Raw genomic sequence first — 6,073 nt, 5'->3', positions numbered from 1 at the left:
AGGAATGCTGCCACTCTGTTAACAAACACACCTGCAGTATCTTTACCTTAAAAGAGCTATAAAGTTGTCTGCCTCTCCTTCCCTGTTTACTTTATATGACTATTTTCTGCAAATGCTGCAGTATTTTGCTCCTTAAGAGGTGTGTGTGATAAGCTCATGAATAACAAATGAGGATTTATGTTTGTGGATTGTGAAATGATATTAACGTGACTATTACTTTTAATCTTTGCTTTTGAATGATGTATTGAGCTGCAGGTAATCCCAGAGGGATATTATTAGGGTCTGAGTATTGAAAATGTCTCCTTCTTTTGTCTTCTGTGCTATTAAGTGTGGAATGGAATGTAAAAAAGTGAAGAAAGCAGGACAAACACAGGCTCTCTGATTTAATGTCTCATTTTATAGTCGAAGAGCCCCATCAGCTGTATAATATAATGGGGGAGTAAGGGGAAGGAGAGAAGAAAGATGAGAAATTCTGAAAAATCTGAACACAAGCTGCCTTTTTTGAGGGAAATTTTGAAAGTGTCTCCATGCTAAAGCTTGATCTCCAGTAACAAAGACTGAAATTAGCTATTTCCAAGAAACTTTCATTCATTTAAAAGCCCAAATCTTCCTTACGGTTTGGAAATGAAAAATACATTTTATTTTCTTTGCAGCTTCTGAGTACCAGAACTGGAAGCTGGACTGAATTTTGCAGCCCAACATTTGAAACAATAGTAGAAAAGAGTAAAGTGCTTGCAATTTTATTGGAATAAAATTGAATAGATTGTCTCTTCAAATTTACCCTTCTTTATCTGACTGCAATAGGATGCTATTTTTTTAAGAAAATGAAAACATTTTCCAGTACTGTAAATATGAGAGGAAAAATATGATTTCTGAGATGGTTTCATGGAAATACACCCCTCTGTGCATATTTGTAACAAAAAATCCTGCTAGCTCTGTAAATCTACTCTTCATTTCATGACATCAAACATTGTTTGTTACTTTTGCATATCAGTAACACTGCCATTAACTTCTGTTTGTACATTATTGGTCTCTCTGTTGGCAGGCAGCCTGCGCCAGAGAGGAAATTTGGGAGCAGAAGGAGAAATACTGCTTGATATCATTTGAATTCTTGTTTTTCATTCAAATACACTTCTACTGAATATCTTTCCAGGGTATCCATCAGAAACAGCTCCAGCCAGCCGGCAGGGCTGGTTCCAACTTCCTCTCCATACCATCGGCTCTTCCAGAGGTGGCTGCTGTCCTGTTCGTGTGGGGGCAGCAGCCAGTGGGCAAGGGGAAGGTGCTCAGGTGGGAGGACAAGCTTCCCTCCGTGGCTGGTAGGTTCCCGTCTTCTCTGGGGAAGTGCTGGCCGCAGGGAAGCCTTCTGCAGGCGTCATCTAACTGATGGGCCACCAAGCCCTACACCACATCACATCTGCCCTTAACGACAGACATGCAGAGACCTCCCAAAACAGAGCTATGCGTGAGGTCGGTGACCAGCTCTGTCTTGCAGGCTGTCGTAATGCAAAGTGCGCCAAACGCTACTGAAAAGGTGAGCACAGACTCCTACCTTCCCCTCCTGAGGGAGCTTCTAGCAAAAATACTGTAGATTACTCAGCTGAAGGCAACACAGATTTGGAAAAAAACTGAATGCAAACCCTGCAACTCTTGGGAAGTTTGAAGTGTGTAGAAATGCGAACGTGGTCCCCGCTGTAGGCTAGATCAGAACAGAAGAAAGCCGTGGTGCCCGGCTGGCTGGGAGGGCGCAGCGCCCGTTTTTCCGCTGTGGGTCTGCAGCTGTTGGGTACTCCCGACGCTGAGGCTGGTAAAAAACCAGGTGGATGAGGGGTGAAGATTAGGGCCCTTTGTCCTTTCTAACTTTACTCTGGGAAATAGTTTAGATTTCAGTGGGAATTCTTATGCTTTAAAGCTAAGAGAGTCCTGTCCTTGAAAGCTGGTAAGACCTAATTATGAGAGGCTTATAGGGATGGTGAATAGATCATCTTTGCTTCCTGAGTTAATCTTGATATATAATGCATGGCAAATATTGTCTTGTTTCTTATAAAAACTGTCAGTGAGAGGAAATTCCAGAGATGGGAAATGCAATCTTTCAAAGGATTAAGAGAGAACTAACTAACATGAACCAGATCATTAGCTTTGTATTTTCTGTTCCACCTTCTGATGCCCATATTTTACTCATGAGGATGAGTTGGAACGACTCCAAAAACTAAGTGGAAATTAATTTCTCAAAGGCTGATCTGGAAGTTAAGATGCATTTCAAAATCACTTGCATTACAGATCCCATCCATTTACCCCGAAGAAAGAAAAAAATAATGCTTTATGTAGCAACACGAAGTGGAAGTTAAAATGAATGTGAGTGAGCCACTACAGGAGGCTCAGGGGGAGCCAGCCAGCGAGCCAGCACTGCCACGGGCTGCGGCGTCAGCCTTTGCGAGGGTGCCTTTAGCACGTTTAAAACAGATTTCTAAGACAAAGGATTTTTAAGGAAGCTGGGAGGACAATGCAAGGAGTATTGTAAGGCTGTGATTTCACAGCAGATTTTAAGATATCAAAACTAGTTTCTTAAAGACACTCCCTATATTACGAAAACCTACACTGCAGAAAATTCAGGGGGAAAAACATCTAAGGTTTGATTTTGCTTTCAACATTATGTTCTCTAATACAGACTATTTAAGAATCGATTTTCCAAATGAAAGTAACGTCGGTAAAATGTTAAAGTTCCCTTCTTCTTCTAAAGCATGTTCTTTTTAAGATATGCAGTTTATAATCTTTCAAAAATACCAAATGTTTGGAAGATTTAAATTACTGAAAAACTGTTTCTTTTGTGACAGAAAACTGCTTTGCAGCAAGTTCTGCAGATCTATTTTGCAACTAACTTTAACGTAGGCAATTTCAACTGCAGAGAGAAAGAGAGGAAATGAATCAGGTGTACTTCCTTGTTAGAAAGATTCTCTCCTGAACATGTCTGAGCTCCAGATAAATGCAGCAGAATTAGGGAGAAGTAGGCCTGTTGTGGGATCAGATTCTAGACTCAGCCTCCAGTCCCTGTAAAGGGTAAAACACTCGAGCTTTGAATTATGAATACACTTAAGGTCTTTGCTGAACTATGCTGGGAGACTAATGATGATAAACATTGTGAAAGTGATTAAAGCATGATTGCATAGAAGTGTGTTTGTGTTACTAATATTAGGTAATTAAGGTCCTTGCCTTCTCCCAGCTATGCTCACAGATAGGTGAGAGGAATCGTGGTGAAATTGGTACCGTGGTTTTCAGCAACGCCGGGGAACCCTCTTCTGCCCCTCTTCTCCGTGTGCCGTGATCACGTTTAGCACCTTGCTTACAGTCACAGGGCAGTTTCCTATCTGACCCCCAGATCCCTTTGGAAGGGATTTCTCCTGGCATAGCACAGGGAAGAAAGGATCAAGTCCTGTAAATATGGTCCGAGTAATTGAATCCTGACACTTGGTGTCTTGATTCGCATTGCAAGTGAGAGTGTGCCTTGAGGTAAATAAAATGCTGACTCTGCGAAAGGAAGTGTCAAAATCAGTGTAGGTTTTAACAGCGCTGGATGTTAGCGCTGCCGTTTCAGCATGACCGACTCGTGAGCTGAGTTAGCACGTGCCAATCTGATTGAGAAAAATGCCCACTCAATGAGAGCTCAAGGCTCAGTGGAAGTGACTTGTTCCTGCCTGCTTTGGGGAAGCACCGAAAGGAAGAAGGCAAATTGGCCCAACTCCACGGAGAAATTGTCTGCATAAACACAGAACTGAAGTTTCCAAACCTCTTTCCTAAGGCTTAAGTTAATTTAGAACTGAAAATACAGTACCCGTGAAAAAGCTTCCCTTTGATCCAGTCTGAAAATGTGCCTTTTCATCCAGCTGAACCTGTTTGCTCTGGCTTAAAGCAGTAATTGCAAATGTTTCCTTTGGTTCAATGTTATTCTGGATGAATTATGGCAATTATCTAGGTCACAAATGTATGTAACAGTCTTTGATACTTTCTCTAATTGTGCTTGAAGTTCAAATGCCTGATGTTTAATATGGCCTATTCCATTAAGGATTATTCCACGTAAAGTCAACTGCAAAAGTCCCAGTGACTTCAGTGATGAAGGTTCAAGCCCTTAGATATGGTTCATCTTACTTCAGAAGAAAATTTTGTTTTCTTTTAATTCACTAGATGGTAGTAGTGTACAAATTGTGTCATGTTGCATTTTAAATTCTAATCACTCACATTGAGGACCTTCCTTCATTTCATTTATGAGTCTTGTGCTGGGGTTTTGCAGGGAAAGAAGGCAAAAGGTTTTAAACAGCCTTCTGAAGGGATGCCGAAATTTGTGCCGACCCCCAGATGTTTTCTTGTGGTGGCAGAAGCCAGACTGCTTTGGAGGAGTACTTGCTACTGATGGTCAGAAAATGACATCAACATCTAAGGCTCAGCTTAAAGACTTTAATCCAGCCAACATACACAAGAAGGGATGTTAAATCTCCATTAGTTCTGTACCCTTTTCAGCAGTTTTTGCTGAATTCTCTGCAATGTGTTAGGCAGCATGGTTAAATGAATGTCCGTGATGAGAGTAGTCGGTCCTGGGACAGTCACTTTGTTCAGCAAGGGACAATCTAGTCGACAAAGGGCAAGAGGACTTGGGCTTCCAAATTACTAATCTAGGGCAGGGTTGTTGCTGAGTGTAATCCATTTTTGTCAGCAGTGAATGTGCAGATAAACAAGAAACTGTCAATTGAAACAGATGTTTCATACACTTTTATTCTACCTGCACATGCTAGGATTAACCTCCTGGTCTATGTGTTGTTACATGAGCATTACCTATTCCTTGGGAGGAAAAATTTAACAAAATGTTGGCAGTCTGTTTCCACTTTTATCATTAGGACGCCCTGTGTTCTCAGTGACGAAGGCCAGTACCACGCGGGGCTCTCAGGGAGCTGCTCTCCGGGATGCCTCCTGCCAGAAGTGCTTCTCGGCGTCTCTCCAGAGTCTGTATCCCTCTGGTTTCGCGTCTACTACTCCTCACCTATTCTCTCACAGTTTGCTGTGCCATTCAGGATCTTCTAGGGGTGTGTGGTTTATTACAGTTATCAGGGTGATAGGTAGCCAAAAATGAATTCCAGAGAAGGTCCTGTGCTGTCACAGCTTACCTCTGGTGTGGTGTTGCATCTTATCAACCACACAGGCGGCTCCTCCCCGAGGGTGCCTGCTCCTGCCTGGCTGTGTCTTGAACAATCACAGTCAAGCGAGCTGACTGTGGCGGTGAGTTCAGCAACCTGAAACTAGCTCAGTGATTTTAAAAACATGCAGCACTCATAGTTCTAAATTTCATTCCTAATAGTTCTACTGCAATACAGCAGAGATGGAAATGTGGTCTGTCCAAGAGAGTTTTTTAGCCTAAAAATACATGATGCTAAAAAAGATGAAGATATTTATGTACTGATAGATAATAGCCTGAAGTAGTGGAGATATGATTAATGTAACCCTCCAGTGAGTAGCTAGAACTAGCTGTAGTTACCCAATATTCCCATCTGATCCTAATGAGATGCAGATAGGAGCCTTATCACTAGCTAAACCAGAGTCCTCCTGACTGAATCAGACAGGCGGATACTGAGATCACTTTGCAAAACTTGCTCTAGATAAAGATTGCAGCAAACATTATTTTCTGGCAGAACAATGAAATAAATCCAGGGGACATTTTCAGGAGAGTCTTCAGAATTCCTCCAGGCAATAACTGCGGAAGAGAGACTGTAATAAAAGTACACTCTTGTTTGGTGCAAAGCGCAGTGAGGTAGGTGGAATCAACATTGATGGGAGAAAGCACACGCAGTTTTCATGAAGATGTTTAAATACCTGGTATCGTTTTGCCAATTTGTGTGGTGGAGTGGCAGGAATATACTGGGTTCTGTATTTTTGGCAGCATTTGAGATGCTAAATTTTAAAATGCACATGCAAAGGCAAAAAGAAAAAAAAAATCTTTGTAAATGGGCAGCATACCTTAGCATCTTATCCATTTTATAAGTCTTTGTATCATACTTTGGGAAATACAAAACAATTTCCTATTCAGGGC

The sequence above is a fragment of the Apaloderma vittatum genome, unplaced genomic scaffold (assembly GCF_000703405.1).
Source record: "Apaloderma vittatum isolate BGI_N311 unplaced genomic scaffold, ASM70340v1 scaffold17843, whole genome shotgun sequence".
NCBI classification, from domain to species: domain Eukaryota; kingdom Metazoa; phylum Chordata; class Aves; order Trogoniformes; family Trogonidae; genus Apaloderma; species Apaloderma vittatum.
Note: the sequence above shows the minus strand (reverse complement) of the source record.